Genomic DNA, 13,924 nt, shown 5'->3' with positions numbered 1-13,924 from the left:
TAATGCCGTCTGGGACCAACAGTTATGCCACTTCGCTAAAGCTGGACCCACTTGTCATAAACGAGGTTAATATGCCCAAACTGACGGATCAGGTGCTTTGTGCAAAATATCAAGCCCAGAATCAGCGTTTTCTGTAACAATTTTATAGAAGAGTCTTTTCTGCAGATTTACGCTGTAATGTGGTGGTTTTCTGACTCGCTTACAGATGCTGGAATTCTGTGACATGAAAAATTCGAAGCTGCCGTATACTCTCATGAATTGAAGGTGGTCGGTTCTGAACGATGGTTTCGAGCAAACGATGCATGAGAAGAAGCACGAGGATATCGTCGAGGGCTTGTTTGAGAGGAGTTCATATGTTACTGCCTCTAACGAACCAGACGTGCTTTTAAGCTACTGATCTGCCAGGGCATAACATGTAGTTCTACATCTGCCTACTGCACCGATAGGAGCATGCAAAGAGTTTTCTCTGATGATCGATAGAAGAACCTCAAATTGGAAGGCTGACAGGTGTGATCTGTAACTCTAAGGCTAGAACAAGTAGGTGTAGTGCTTCAGATGACTGCTTTGCCATCTGTGACCCAATCAGTGAGGGAAATGGATGGGATTCTGCACTTGTACTGGAAATGAATACTCTCATCTTTGTTTTTTAGTGCTTTTTTTTAGTGCTTGACATCAACATTTTCTACGTCTTGACATCAACAGTTGGAATTTTTATATTTAATTGGCCAGTTAAACAACATTTTAATTATCAAGAAGTTGGAGTAAATGGTACTGGCGGTCCTAGAACTTGCGATGTGGGTGCACCTATGTCATGGTACTTGCAAACAAGAAAAACCCGTCATAGAACTTGCATTGCGGGTGCAAATAGATCACACAGGCCATCTAAACCGGCTAGCTGCCCGGTTTCTCCCTGTGATGGTCACGCACGATGCACATGAGGTCGGTTGGGCGCAAAAATTGTCACGCGTCGCTCACAGAGGCACTGGCCGACCCTGATTTTTAGCACAAAGGCCCTTGCCTTCATAGGTAATGATGTATTGATGTCCTGCTTATTCGTTGTCGATGGGAGAGTAGACTGGTGGCACTGTGTCCGCGTCAAGATCGTTGGCTGCAAGTGAACTTGCAACGACGATGGTGCCACCTACTCTAGAGTTGCGTTTGAGAACCAAAGGTCATGGATGAATGATCTACAACGAGTCCCATTTCCCCCATCTGTTAGGGTTTTTTGCCGCGGGGGATGATGATGATCGGCGCTCCATCCAAGTAGTTTTAGGTAGGTTAGCAGGTGAATTCTTGTAGGATTAAACTTGTATTCTTGTAGGATTTGTGCAAACTTTTGCAATTTTGGGCTGCTTGCTATGGTCACCAAATTTTGCTGCCATTGATCATCAATTAATTGTCCAATGTAGGGTCTGATTCAGTGAAATTATAGAGCTGCATCATGAGGGGTTTTCATCAGGAAGGGCATTAATATGAAATATATGGATGAAAGGTAGCACGGTTTGATAATCTGGACATGACCACTTTCTGCAATGATATGATTGACTCAATGATGAAAGGTAGGTTAGCTCCTACGAGGGAGTTGTCTGAGCTACAGCCAGAACCCACGCCACCAAGGCTCGACGTCGCTGCCATCCACGTAATGCCCCATGTATCCCGCTAGAAGAACGAGAGAGGAGGGATAGGGATTTGAGTTGGACTCCGGAATTAGGGAATTGGGTTCGAAATTTGGGAACGAGATAAAAGGGCATCTTTTTATAGCAGCCAGATTTGCAATACGGCTCTTGTACTAAAACAATAGAGTAGGTGGCACCATCGTCGTATGCGTGGGCTCTACAAAATAATCAACCCCAAGCAACCTCATGCACGCCACGCATGACCGCTAGAGGGGGAAACAAGCGCAGCTGGCCGGTTCGTATGGCATGTGTGACTTACTTGCGCCCGCAACGCAAGTTCAAAGACTGGGTTTTTTTTTCTTTCAAAAATGGGGCAGCTAGTCCGTTCAGATGGTATATGTGACCTATCTGCACCCACAATGCAAGTTTTTGTACTACCAGTGCCATTTACTCCAAGAAATTGGATAGAACGGTATGTTATGTGTGCAGCTTGCAACTCATCAGCGGTAAATTTGTTCTTGCTCCATTTTTCGATAAATGATGTTTTTTATTGACTCATAATATAGCATCGAGGGATACAATCATAATGAGTATAACACCCGGCCTATGCATAGCTAGGATGCACACAACCAACACTAACACACACAAATGATCACGTACGCGTGGAGCAAAGTCATACAAGACCGAAGCTATGCCAGACGGAGTGATAAAAAGAAATATTCCCGAAGCGATTCGACAATATACGGGGGTGACCATCGGCACCTATCATCTCTTGACTACACAAGGAATACGAGAAAGGTTTTTCAAAAGCAACGCCTCCAAGAAGGGAACGACGCACAAGTGCTGCCGTCGCCGGGTCCAACCACCAAAGGTCAGACCATGGATTTTCACCCTGAAGATCAAGTTCAAGCAAACTCCAAACAATGCCTTCATCGGGGTAACGGTGCAAAGAACGCGCCATTGTCAGGTACAACCAACTAGGGTCGAACCTAGGGTCTTCACCCCGGAGCTCGAGACCGGGTACTCGAGAAGTACTACCCAATCAAAGTCATCCTTCGTTGTCTCCTCCACTTTCCGCAATCCCTGCAACAACATATGTGCAAGAGGCGCTCACCATGTCGAAGCCTTTAACGGGGAAAGGACATCAGCACCACCAAAATCCTGAGATTCTCCGGTGGCGCCGCATCATCCTCACAAGTGGCAGCTGATGGTTGATCTGCATCAGACGACACCATCATGTGACGCCACTAACTCCACCGCCCTCGTCTGTGGCAGCATGACCGCGAACGATCCAACGCCGAAATGACGCGACGCTCCAGGCCACAACCAACAACAGCTTTGTGTCGCCGGCTGCAGATCTGACCGATCCAGACGAACATTATTGTTTTCGCCAGATCGATGGTCGAACCGCAGTACCCCATCAGTCACCATCGTCCCGCGGATGCCAGAATCAGAGGCCACTCAGCCTTGCGCCCAAGCCCGACTGAGGACCATCATGACCGCCGCCTTCCTGTGGTTGCACGGTCCATGGCCCATGGCTGCTGCGGATTGACTTGGTTACTTGGTGCACCCACATCTCGCTGAACTGGACGTCGTCACGGAAATCCGAGGCAGCCGCCCATGCCTGAATATGTGTTGCCGCTGCAATGTCCGCCTTCAGAGCATCTGGTCACCTAACACGCATCATCAAACGCCATGGGAACTGAGCACCGCCGCCGCCGTCGGCCGCCCAGGCAAGCCCGGCGGTGCCGACCGAAGGCAGGGCGCACGCGAAGGTCTGCCCGGGAAAAGTGGATCGGGGGTGGCCGCCCGTGTCGCGCTAGTCGCAGGACGCGCTCCGTAGGAACGTAATTATCAAGAGGGTCGGCGTGCGGGGCATGTGCTCTCTGCTCGCACCTCTCCCTTGACCCGGAACACGCCGTACTAGGAAGAAGCGGATGCACATATCAAACAGCAACTCCCAAGGCCATGCAACCATCACGAAGAAACATACGGTGAATGAGAACAAAAGGAAGATGAGAACCACACCCGAACCTTGGCCTGCGCCCTGCGGTGAGAGAGGGAGAGAACTGAGGGGAAAAGCAAATCCCCGATCAACTGCAAAAGAGCAGTGAACGAGTGCATCAAACCGTATAAATAACCAAAAGCAAGACCATAGTTAAAGTCTGGTCAGCCGACGACAAAGCAAACAACACGGCGACGGATGATGCAAAAGAAACACCAACGAGCGAGAAACCGCTCCGGCAGAGAGAGCTACGAGGTGAAGCAAAAGGAAGACCACTGTGCACCATGGCCGATGTGCGGCGCCAAACGACAAACTTAGAAGAGAATGGAACCGACATAAGAAAATGACCAAAACGCCGACGGCAAAAACTTGGAGGAGAAGGCAGCCACCAAGCACGGACCTACTCCAAACACTTGACCCCCAAGGTGACTGTCTACAAAGCACCCCACGTGGGCCGGGCGTGCAACATTCATGCCATGAGCCGGGTGCGCGCGCAGGCCCGGCTAGACAGCGCCTAGCCAATAGGGCAGCACTCGATGGAACCGGATCCTCTAACATTATGAAGGAAAATTACGGTGCTACAGTGTTTGCCTAGTGTAAAATGAAGAAGGAAAGTTAGGGACTCTTAATAGATACTCCCTCCGTTCCAAATTACTCGTCGCTGAAATGGATGTATCTAGAACTAAAATACATCTAGATACATCCATATGTGTGACAAGTAATTCAGAATGGAGGGAGTAGTTAGTAGGTTGTTTACTGTTGGTATTTACTGTAGATATAAATAATTTAAAATTAATTTTATTTCATCATCAATTTATTTGTATGTAATTACTATAAATGTACACGGTAGATCATCAATTTGCAAATTAATTTAAATCGTTTTAGCCATAATCATATGGATAGAAAGAAGAAAAGTTAGGGTATTATAGCTTCTCTAACTTTCTTTTTCAATGTTAGAGGATCCGGTTCCGCACACGATGTACCCGGCATGGCGCCAACGACCCTAAGGGCATGTACAATGGTGGCATACGGATACATATGCCCCATGACAAAAAGTAATTTGAGGCATCTATATTTATTTTGTCTCCCCAATGCAAGCTACCATTAGTGGGCCTCATTAAGAAATAAAAAATAAAGACTCTACCACACATCCATCTCTACTTTTCACTCCAACCTTTTCAACTTTTGTCACCGGACCACACTTTTTCTTTCAAGCACCCGCCTCCTGAAGAGGATCCCGCTACCCTAACCGGACCTACTTTACGTCATATCCGATCCTACATGGCATGCGAGGCATCACCTTGAGGCTATGCATTGTACATGCCCTAACAAGATGGCCTCACGCCGCGTATCGGCTCTGTAGACGAGGCACACGGCCTGGTCGGCGCGAGCGAACAAGCCCAAGACAGGGGTTCACGCGCGCCCGGCGACCAGGGCTCCACGTGCACATCTGACATCCAGCCAACTGGCCTATCAAGACGGGCCCATGCATGAACCGGCTCTACTGGTGAGGCACAAGGTAGACTAAAAGCGAGCTAATCAGACAGGAATGATGCAAACCTTGCCTGTCGCCACCGAACTCGTCCGGCACAGGTCGACGGCGCCGATAGGCAAGCTCGTCTGCAACTTCGCGCACGTGACAGGTCCCTCCCGAGCGCTCCCAATGACGGTGGCCCCTAGCGAGCGAAGCGGTCCACCTGTCATGGGCCTTCCAGCCAGACCACTCGGGCGTGAGCCATCCGGGAAGATTGGATGGCTCGGAGCCGCACCGAGAGACCCCCGCGGCATGCCACCTGGAAATGGGCGGCTCGGAGGGCGCCAACTGTACCGATCGAGCCAACCGGATGGGGCTAAGAAGCTAACAGGCGGGTCTATAGCTAGGTGCTCGCACATAGGTGGGGTGTGCCCGAAGCTGCCCAATGATAGTGGCCCCAGGCGTGTCGGGTCGCACAGGTCTACGGCCATGGCACAGGGTTGGCTAAAACGGGATAACCAGATTGACAAGATGCGTACAAGCCCGATAGGGAGGCCCAGACGCGCAAGCTGGCGCTAGAGGCGTGATGCAAGCCTCGCCTGTTACCACTGAACCCACCCGGCGCGGGTCGACGATGCAGATAGGTGGGCCCGTCAGCACCTTCACGCGCGCGTTAGGTCCCTCCCGAGCATGACTGATGCCACCCAATGACGACGGCATCGGGCGGGCCAAGTGGTCCACCTGTCATTGACCTTCCAGCCAGACCACTCAGGCGCAAGCCGTCCAGGCAGATCGAACGGCTCGGAGCCGCACTGAGCGATCCCCGCGGCACACCACCGAGAAACAGATGGCTCGAAAGGCCGCCGACTGTAGCGACCGGAGATAATATCAAGCCTTTGTCATGCTTTTAGGTCCTTTTGAACTCTCTAGGCATAATTGTGAAATGACTTGTATGAATGAGGTTGAGAAAAATTTGTGCACCTCATGTTATGATGTGTGAGTAGTAGTAAAGGTATGTGTGTTAACTTTTGGACTTTAGATGGATATTACCCTATATTTGTGAAGCCTTCTTCCATGCTTGGTCAATGAAGGTGAATGATTATCCATCTTCACATGAGATACCCCTGAACTTCATCATTCAGTTACATAATTAATTTAAGCTCAGTCAGTTCTTGGTGTTTACTTATTGGACTGAAAATATAGTACGACTTTGCATTTGCATTGTATGCTCATATAGATACGATGCAATTTGATTCCATTCACTTCACTTGCATGGGAGTAAGTCAGTGATTATGTCCAACATCGTCCGAGCTATCATGTTGTTTACGTGTGTGTTTTTTGTTTTTGTTTTTTTCTACAAGGAGGGTTACACCCGGCACCTGCATCATTTAGATGCACAATCCATTATTAGCTCCAGTGCACAACTACTATAAGTAAAAATGTCACAACCGGCAAAAAAAAATATGCAGTCGTAGTTAATGTTGTAGGTGACTAAAATTAGCTGCTATGGGTTGTAGCTTTTGTTGGCGATATTAAAGTTATTAGGGTATTTCCACTGTCAAGTGAAGTGCATATGTTGATAATATACAGTTGTGTGAGTTGATAGGAGTTTTTCCAATGGAGTGGCAATCAGTTTTGCTCTTTTTGATTGACCATGTTGAGGACGTGATTTATCTTTGTACTCCCAAAACATTCATCCTTTACTTGGATGTCGTGTCTGTTGAAATATATTGTCCGTCTTTCTACATCAGTTCGGACTTTTGGATGAGCTAGCTAGAGCATGAATTCAATATGGTATCCGTGTCAGGAGGTCTTGAGCTCAAGACCCTGCCAACGCAGTATTAAAAAAGATTTTGCGTCCTACTCCTACATAATCCCACGTCTAGGAACTAAATAAGCCTAGACATCAGGGGGGAGTATTGAAATATATTTCCCGTCTCACGTTGCGGCTACTAGAGATGGTAGCCAGAATGCTGCCTGAGGAGCAAAGGTCGCAATAGGAGGGGTGGGTGGTGCACAGCCGGCAGACATCACTGGCGTCGACCATATCACTACTGGTGGAAGCAGTGCTCCCATGGTGGCCAGAATGCTACCAGAGGAGCAAAGGTCGCCACAGGAGGGGTGGGCGGTGCGCAGCCGGCAGCCATCGCTGGAGGCAGCGGACTATAGAGGCACTTGTCGTAAAAATTGATTTGCATGACATAACATCAACATTATTATGGGGTGGAGAGGGGGCATATGTCCCCACATACCCCGGCGAACTTCACGACATTATATTTATTCAAATAGTTATTTATGATTGAGTACATGTGTCTTATAATCATTATTCAGTGGCTCCATATGAAGGAAATATGCCCTAGAGGGAATAATAAAGTTATTATTTATTTCCTTATTTCATGATAAATGTTTATTATTCATGCTAGAATTGTATTAACCGGAAACATAATACATGTGTGAATACATAGAAAAACATAGTGTCACTAGTATGCCTCTACTTGACTAGCTCGTTAATCAAAGATGGTTAAGTTTCCTAACCATAGACATTAGTTGTCATTTGATTAATGGGATCACATCATTACGAGAATGATGTGATTGGCTTGACCCATTCCGTTAGCTTAGCACTTGATCGTTTAGTATGTTGCTATTGCTTTCTTCATGACTTATACATGTTTCTATGACTATGAGATTATGCAACTCCCGTTTACCGGAGGAACACTTTGTGTGCTATCAAACGTCACGACGTAACTGGGTGATTATAAAGGTGCTCTACAGGTGTCTCCGAAGGTACTTGTTGAGTTGGCGTATTTCGAGATTAGGATTTGTCACTCCGATTGTCAAAGAGGTATCTCTGGGCCCTCTCGGTAATGCACATCACTATAAGCCTTGCAAGCAATGTGACTAATGAGTTAGTTGCGGGATGATGCATTACATAACGAGTAAAGAGACTTGCCGGTAACGAGATTGAACTAGGTATTGAGATACCGACGATCAAATCTCAAGCAAGTAACATACCGATGACAAAAGGAAGTATGGTGTTATGCGGTCTGACCGATAAAGATCTTCGTAGAATATGTGGGAGCCAATATGAGCATCCAGGTTCCGCTATTGGTTATTGAATGGAGACGTGTCTCAGTCATGTCTACATAGTTCTCGAACCCGTAGGGTCCGCACGCTTAAAGTTCGGTGACGATTTATATTATGAGTTATGTGTTTTGATATACCGAAGGTAGTTCGAAGTCCTGGATGAGATCGGGGACATGACGAGGAGTCTCGGAATGGTCGAGACGTAAAGATCGATATATTGGACGACTATATTCGGACATCGGAAAGGTTCCGAGTGATTCGGGTATTTATCGGAGTACCGGAGAGTTACGGGAATTCGCCGGGAGTATATGAGTCTTATTGGGCTTTAAGGGAAAGAGAGAGAGGCAGGCCGCGCGCCTCCCCAAGGCCTAGTCCGAATTGGACTAGGGGGAGGGGCTGCACCCCCTCCTTCCTTCTCTTCTCTTTTCCCTTTCATTCACTCCTACTCCTACTACATGGAAGGGGGGAATCCTACTCCCGGTGGGAGTAGGACTCCCCAGGGCGTGCCATAGAGAGAGCCGGCCCCTCCCCTCCTCTCCTCCTTTATATACTGAGGCTAGGGCATCCCATGACACACAAGTTGATATGTTGATCTCTCCCAGCCGTGTGCGGTGCCTCCTCCACCATATTCCACCTCTATCATATCGTAGCGGTGCTTAGGAGAAGCGCTGCATCGGTAGCAACATCACACCGTCGTGTTGACGGAACTCTCCTGTGAAGCTCTGCTAGATCGGAGTTCGCGGGACGTCATCGAGCTAAACGTGTGCAGAACTCGGAGGTGCCGTACGTTCGGTACTTGGATCGGTCGGCTCGTGAAGACGTACGACTACATCAACCGCGTTGTGCTAACGATTCCGCTTACGGTCTACGAGGGTACGTGGACAACACTCTCCCCTCTCGTTGCTATACATCACCATGATCTTGCGTGCGCATAGGAATTTTTTTGAAATTACTACGTTCCCCAACATCATGCTCAACAGGTGTTTGATGTATTGCCACAAAGAGAGATGGAGAGGAAGAAGAAGACCAAGTCAATATGGTTACGTGGCAGTTTTTTCCTGCCAACTAATTCTGATGGGTGGGCCGCTCCGATTAGTGACGTCATCGAAACCCTTAGCATCTACCATCAATGTTTTTGTCACTGTCAATTTTTGAATTCGGTGCAAAGTGTCATATTTTGTAAAGTGTTGGCTTTCCGAAAGATATGACGCTAAAGTGGTGGTTCTATGCATTGTACTCGGCCTACCCATCACTAGGGAAAACCATGAGCCCACCGGGACATGGTTGCGGCTCTACAAGTGCGTGTATGTCAGACCAACAGCGGCAGGGTGTGTGCTTGCATTCCGACATCGAGGTTCAAACCTGCTGAAAAATCATGAATCATGAACCAGGGAGTGGAGGTTGCTCAGACTCGGGGGCACCGAAGCTCGTCTTTGTCATTGGAAACATGTTGAAGAGGTCGCCTATGCACGGTCTGAAGGGAAGCACTTGGTGTGAGGCTCTATATGACCGAAATCCCAATGTGCACTACCTACGCACGTATGGGTGCATGTCTCACGTAAAGAAGGTGGCCTCTGGCGTGAAGGAACTGAATGAATTGCAGATAACATCGACATTAAAGGCTAGGATTGCAGAAATCACACTTCTACGGTTTTGTGTCTAAAACCACTAATTCTGAGGCTAATGTTTTTTGCAAAAAACACTAGTCGGCAGTTTGGGCCGTTTTGAGCATGATTATGACAGCTGGGTCCCACTGAACGGGGTGATATGGCATGATATGACAAAATCACAAATAAATAGAATAACATATACTAAACTGTAAAAGGGCCTATACGAGGATAAGGTCTAGCTCCTCCTTCCTCTCCTCAGCCGTGCGCACGAGCTCCCGGCCGGCGAGCTCGCCATGGAAAGATGGCTCCGCGACACCCCGCCTCCTTCTCCTCCTCCTCCTGCTCCTCTCTCCCCCCGCCCCCACCTTCCTCCCAATCGCCTGCCTCGGCCTCCCCTTGCTGCTCACCTGCATCGGCGCCGGCGAGGTGAAGAGGAGTCACGACGGCCGCCTGTGTAGGCATGGTGAGTGAGGGCATGAAGTGAAGGCGCGACGACGACCGCCATGGATGAGCTCCGGCCGGAGCTGCGCGTCAATGAGGGGCAGCGAGGTGCGGTCCATGTCCCTCGATGGCGAGCTCCGCTGTCGGCGGTGCCCTCCCCTATCTCACTCATCTCTCGCTGAGCGTCGGTGCCCTCCCCTATCTCTCCCATTTCTCTCTGATGCATGCCCAATGCTCAAGCCGCAGCCGTTGGAGCTCAATCATGGCTGCTCGATGCTCAAGCTGGATCCGTCAGAGCTCATCCATGGCCCCCGATGCTCAAGTCGCCACCGGAGCTCCGTTGCCCCGTTGTCCTAACCGACACCGCTGCCGGATCCACACCCTCTTGCCCGTCCCAGACCACGCCGGACCTTCCATGTGCCCCGCCAGCAGCGTCCACCACCGGGCCGGTGGGAGATGAAGGTTACGGTCTCACGGAGGACCCGATTTCTTTTTTCCAAGGGTCCTTTCGCAAAACAAAATTGTATTGAATGTAACTGACAGTTTCTTTTGCCGTGTCACCCTATCCAGCGGGAGCCACATGTCATAATCATGCTCAAAACGGACTAAGCCGTCGAATAGTGGTTTCTGCAAAAAAAAAAGGCTCGGAATTAGTGTTCTTTGGCACAATGTGAATGTGGTTTCTGCAACCCTAGCCTTCAATGTTAATGTTTTCTGCAATTCACTCTAAAGGAACTAGACGACAGATGGTCGGCATTGGTGTTTATTGGATATGTGGAGGATCCAAACCCTATCATTTCCATGACATGTTACGCACCGCCTCAGTGTCATCGTGGGTGTGCTACGTGAAGCTAGACAGGTCATTCATCTTTGGGCATTGAGGTGTGTCCACAAGAGCATGCTCTATACCAGAGGGAGAATGCAACGTCCTACCTTCATGCTGGCATTTTCGTCAATGACCTGGTGATCACCCGCATGCATCTCGACGAGATCAAATAGTTCAAGGCAGTAGCGGATCTAGGATTTCGACGCAGGGTGGTCCGCCTATAAAGTTTTTTGACAACAAATATGTCATGCAAACAGAGATTGGGTTGGATATTTTTACAACAAATAAGCCATACAGTGCCAAAATTTTCAGTCAAAGATACTTTTTTTAGGGAAATATACTACAGCAGCTCCTAATTAATAATGAACTCAATTAGATACTGGGAATGAGGATTGGGAAGTGCGTACTGAAGATAATGCGCTGGGCGGCTGGCTTCTGCACGTTTCCACAGTGTCCAGTCCGACCCTAGTGGTCTGCTAGCTGCTAGTTGGGATCTATTTTATTTATTTTTCTCCGACCCATCTCTATACGGGTCAAACCAAAATCTCAGGATGGGCCGCGCCCCGCCCTGTCCACCCTCTGCCCCCGCCAATGGTTCAAGGCACAAATGCACTTCAACATGAGTGACCTCGGGAGTCTCGGATACTGCCAGGGACTCGAAGCCGGACAACGCACACAGGTGAATTCACGTTGTGTCAAGCAAGTTATGCAGCGGAAATTATCGAGCTCGTCGGTATGGAAAATTGTAACTCGTGTCAGATGCCTACGGAGAATAGGCTCAAACTCGGCAAGAATACCGGGGGAGTAGGTGTGGATGGGACACACTATCGTGGTGTGATCGGGAGTCTATGGTACCCTGGTGAACTAATGTATGGACATCGCCTACACGGTGGGAATCACAAGATGGTTCATGGGTGCTCCAAAGGCTCGGCACTGGGCTACGGTGAAGAAAATCGTGTTCTACGTCCGTGGAGCGATGGGCGACAGCTACAGCTACAAGTCTGGTGCAGCACGCCCCGCCCCTCTCTTAGGTGTTGTAAAGCAACGATCTTGAAGAGGGGAGCTGGACGATCACTGAAGCACATCGGTGATGATATTCTTCCTCATGTCAAGCGTCATCACCAGGGCCTCCCAGAAGCATAAGATCGCCACACTCTCCTCGTGCGAGCCGGAGTACATCGCCGCGGCATCATCAGCAAGTCAAGGGATCTGGCTTAGTTGTCTCCTCAGTGACATGAATGGCAAGGAGCCGCAACATGTGAAGCTTGATCTGTGGACACCAAGTCTGATTGTTCTTAGAAAGTACCCCCGTTCATCATGAGCAGAGTAAGCACATTGACACACGCTACCATTTCATACAAAAATGCATCGAGAGTCAATCATCACATCGAGAGATGGACAACTTGTTGACATACTCACTAAGCGTCTTAAAAGAGTCAAGTTCATCGAGATGAGACTGAAGCTTAGCGTGAAGGAGGTGATGTCATGTGCAACGGGATTAAGGGGGTAAGTTGTTAGCTCTGTTCAATCTCGTCACTCTATAGTAACTTAGTCAATTGGTCAAGTTCATCAGTATGAGATTGAAGCTCGGCCTGAAGGAGGTGAAGTCAAGTGCAACAGGATTAAGGATTTAAGGGGGTGAGTTGCTAGATCTGTTTAATCATGTCACTCTATAGTGCAGTGTGTTTTTGTACATGATTTTTCCCCTCGTCATTTCCTTGCACCACAGTGATAGTTGTAGGCAGCAGCGATGGCAACATCGGTTCTAAAAAAATTAGTGATGGCAACATCGGTTTGTGAGAGTTTCCAACTCATGAGCGGTAAATTTGATCTCGTCCCATAGAATACGATAATGTAGCAGGCCAGCTTGTTCCTGAAAGGAATCGACATTCGAATCAGCAATCGGCTCATTCCGTCGAATGAACTGCAAATAAAGGAAGGCCAAACTGAATGCCAGCATGGCTTGGCTACATGTGTAGAAATCAAATTCCACAGATGGCCGATCTTCAACTCAATAACAGTGCATAGAACTATAAAAATAAAAATGGTCAGGTTCAAAATTGAGCTAAACACAAGAAACTTGTTTGCACAAGCAACTAACCAGTACCCAGGCAGTATGTTTCCTGCCAATGGTGGCGAAAGCCGGCAAGGATCTCCAGTGGCTGCGGTGCTCCTCTTCCGGCCGTGTGTCCGGTGGCGACCTCGCCCTTCTGCAGCTTCCTGTTGTGCGTCGTGCTTGGGGCGTCGGCGATTCCTCTGCTACGGGTGCACTGATGGGCGAGACCTTGTGGTTGTTGCTTCTGCTTCATGCTCCATAATCGTTTGCTAACCTTCCTTACCTTGTACCTGCCGTTTGGGGTTACATCCCCTGTTCTTCTTTTCGGTTTAGCTTGTACTGTTGATTGTATCCTGGCCGGTTGATGGCATTGTTAATTCAAAGCCGGGTTAGGTCCAAGCCCTTCTCGGGCTTGGCCGAGCCTTTTCTCTAAAAAAAGAAACACCAACGAGCGAGATACCACCAATGAAGCTCCGACGGAGAGAGCTACGAAGCGAAGCAAAAGGGAGACCACTGTGCACCATGGCCGACGTGTGGCGGCAAACGACAAACTTATAAGAGAATGGAACCGACTTAAGAAAATGACCAAAACGCCCACGGCAAAAACTTGGAGAAGACTGTTAGATATAATCTTGATGTTTTCTGTATCTGCATGTTTTGGTTTTCGGTTCTGCATGTAGCGTAGGGAGTCGTCCGGCAAGGTCTAGGCTGAGCGCGCATAGCTGTGAGATGCAGCATGGCCGTGAGAAGCGGTAAGGCGTGGCTGGGGTTAGACCGGCTGGAAAAATCAGCTAGAGGAGATCGTCTAGTTT

This window comes from Triticum dicoccoides, chromosome 4A (genome assembly GCF_002162155.2).
Source record: "Triticum dicoccoides isolate Atlit2015 ecotype Zavitan chromosome 4A, WEW_v2.0, whole genome shotgun sequence".
Lineage (NCBI taxonomy): Eukaryota > Viridiplantae > Streptophyta > Magnoliopsida > Poales > Poaceae > Triticum > Triticum dicoccoides.
This window is presented reverse-complemented; position numbering follows the sequence as displayed.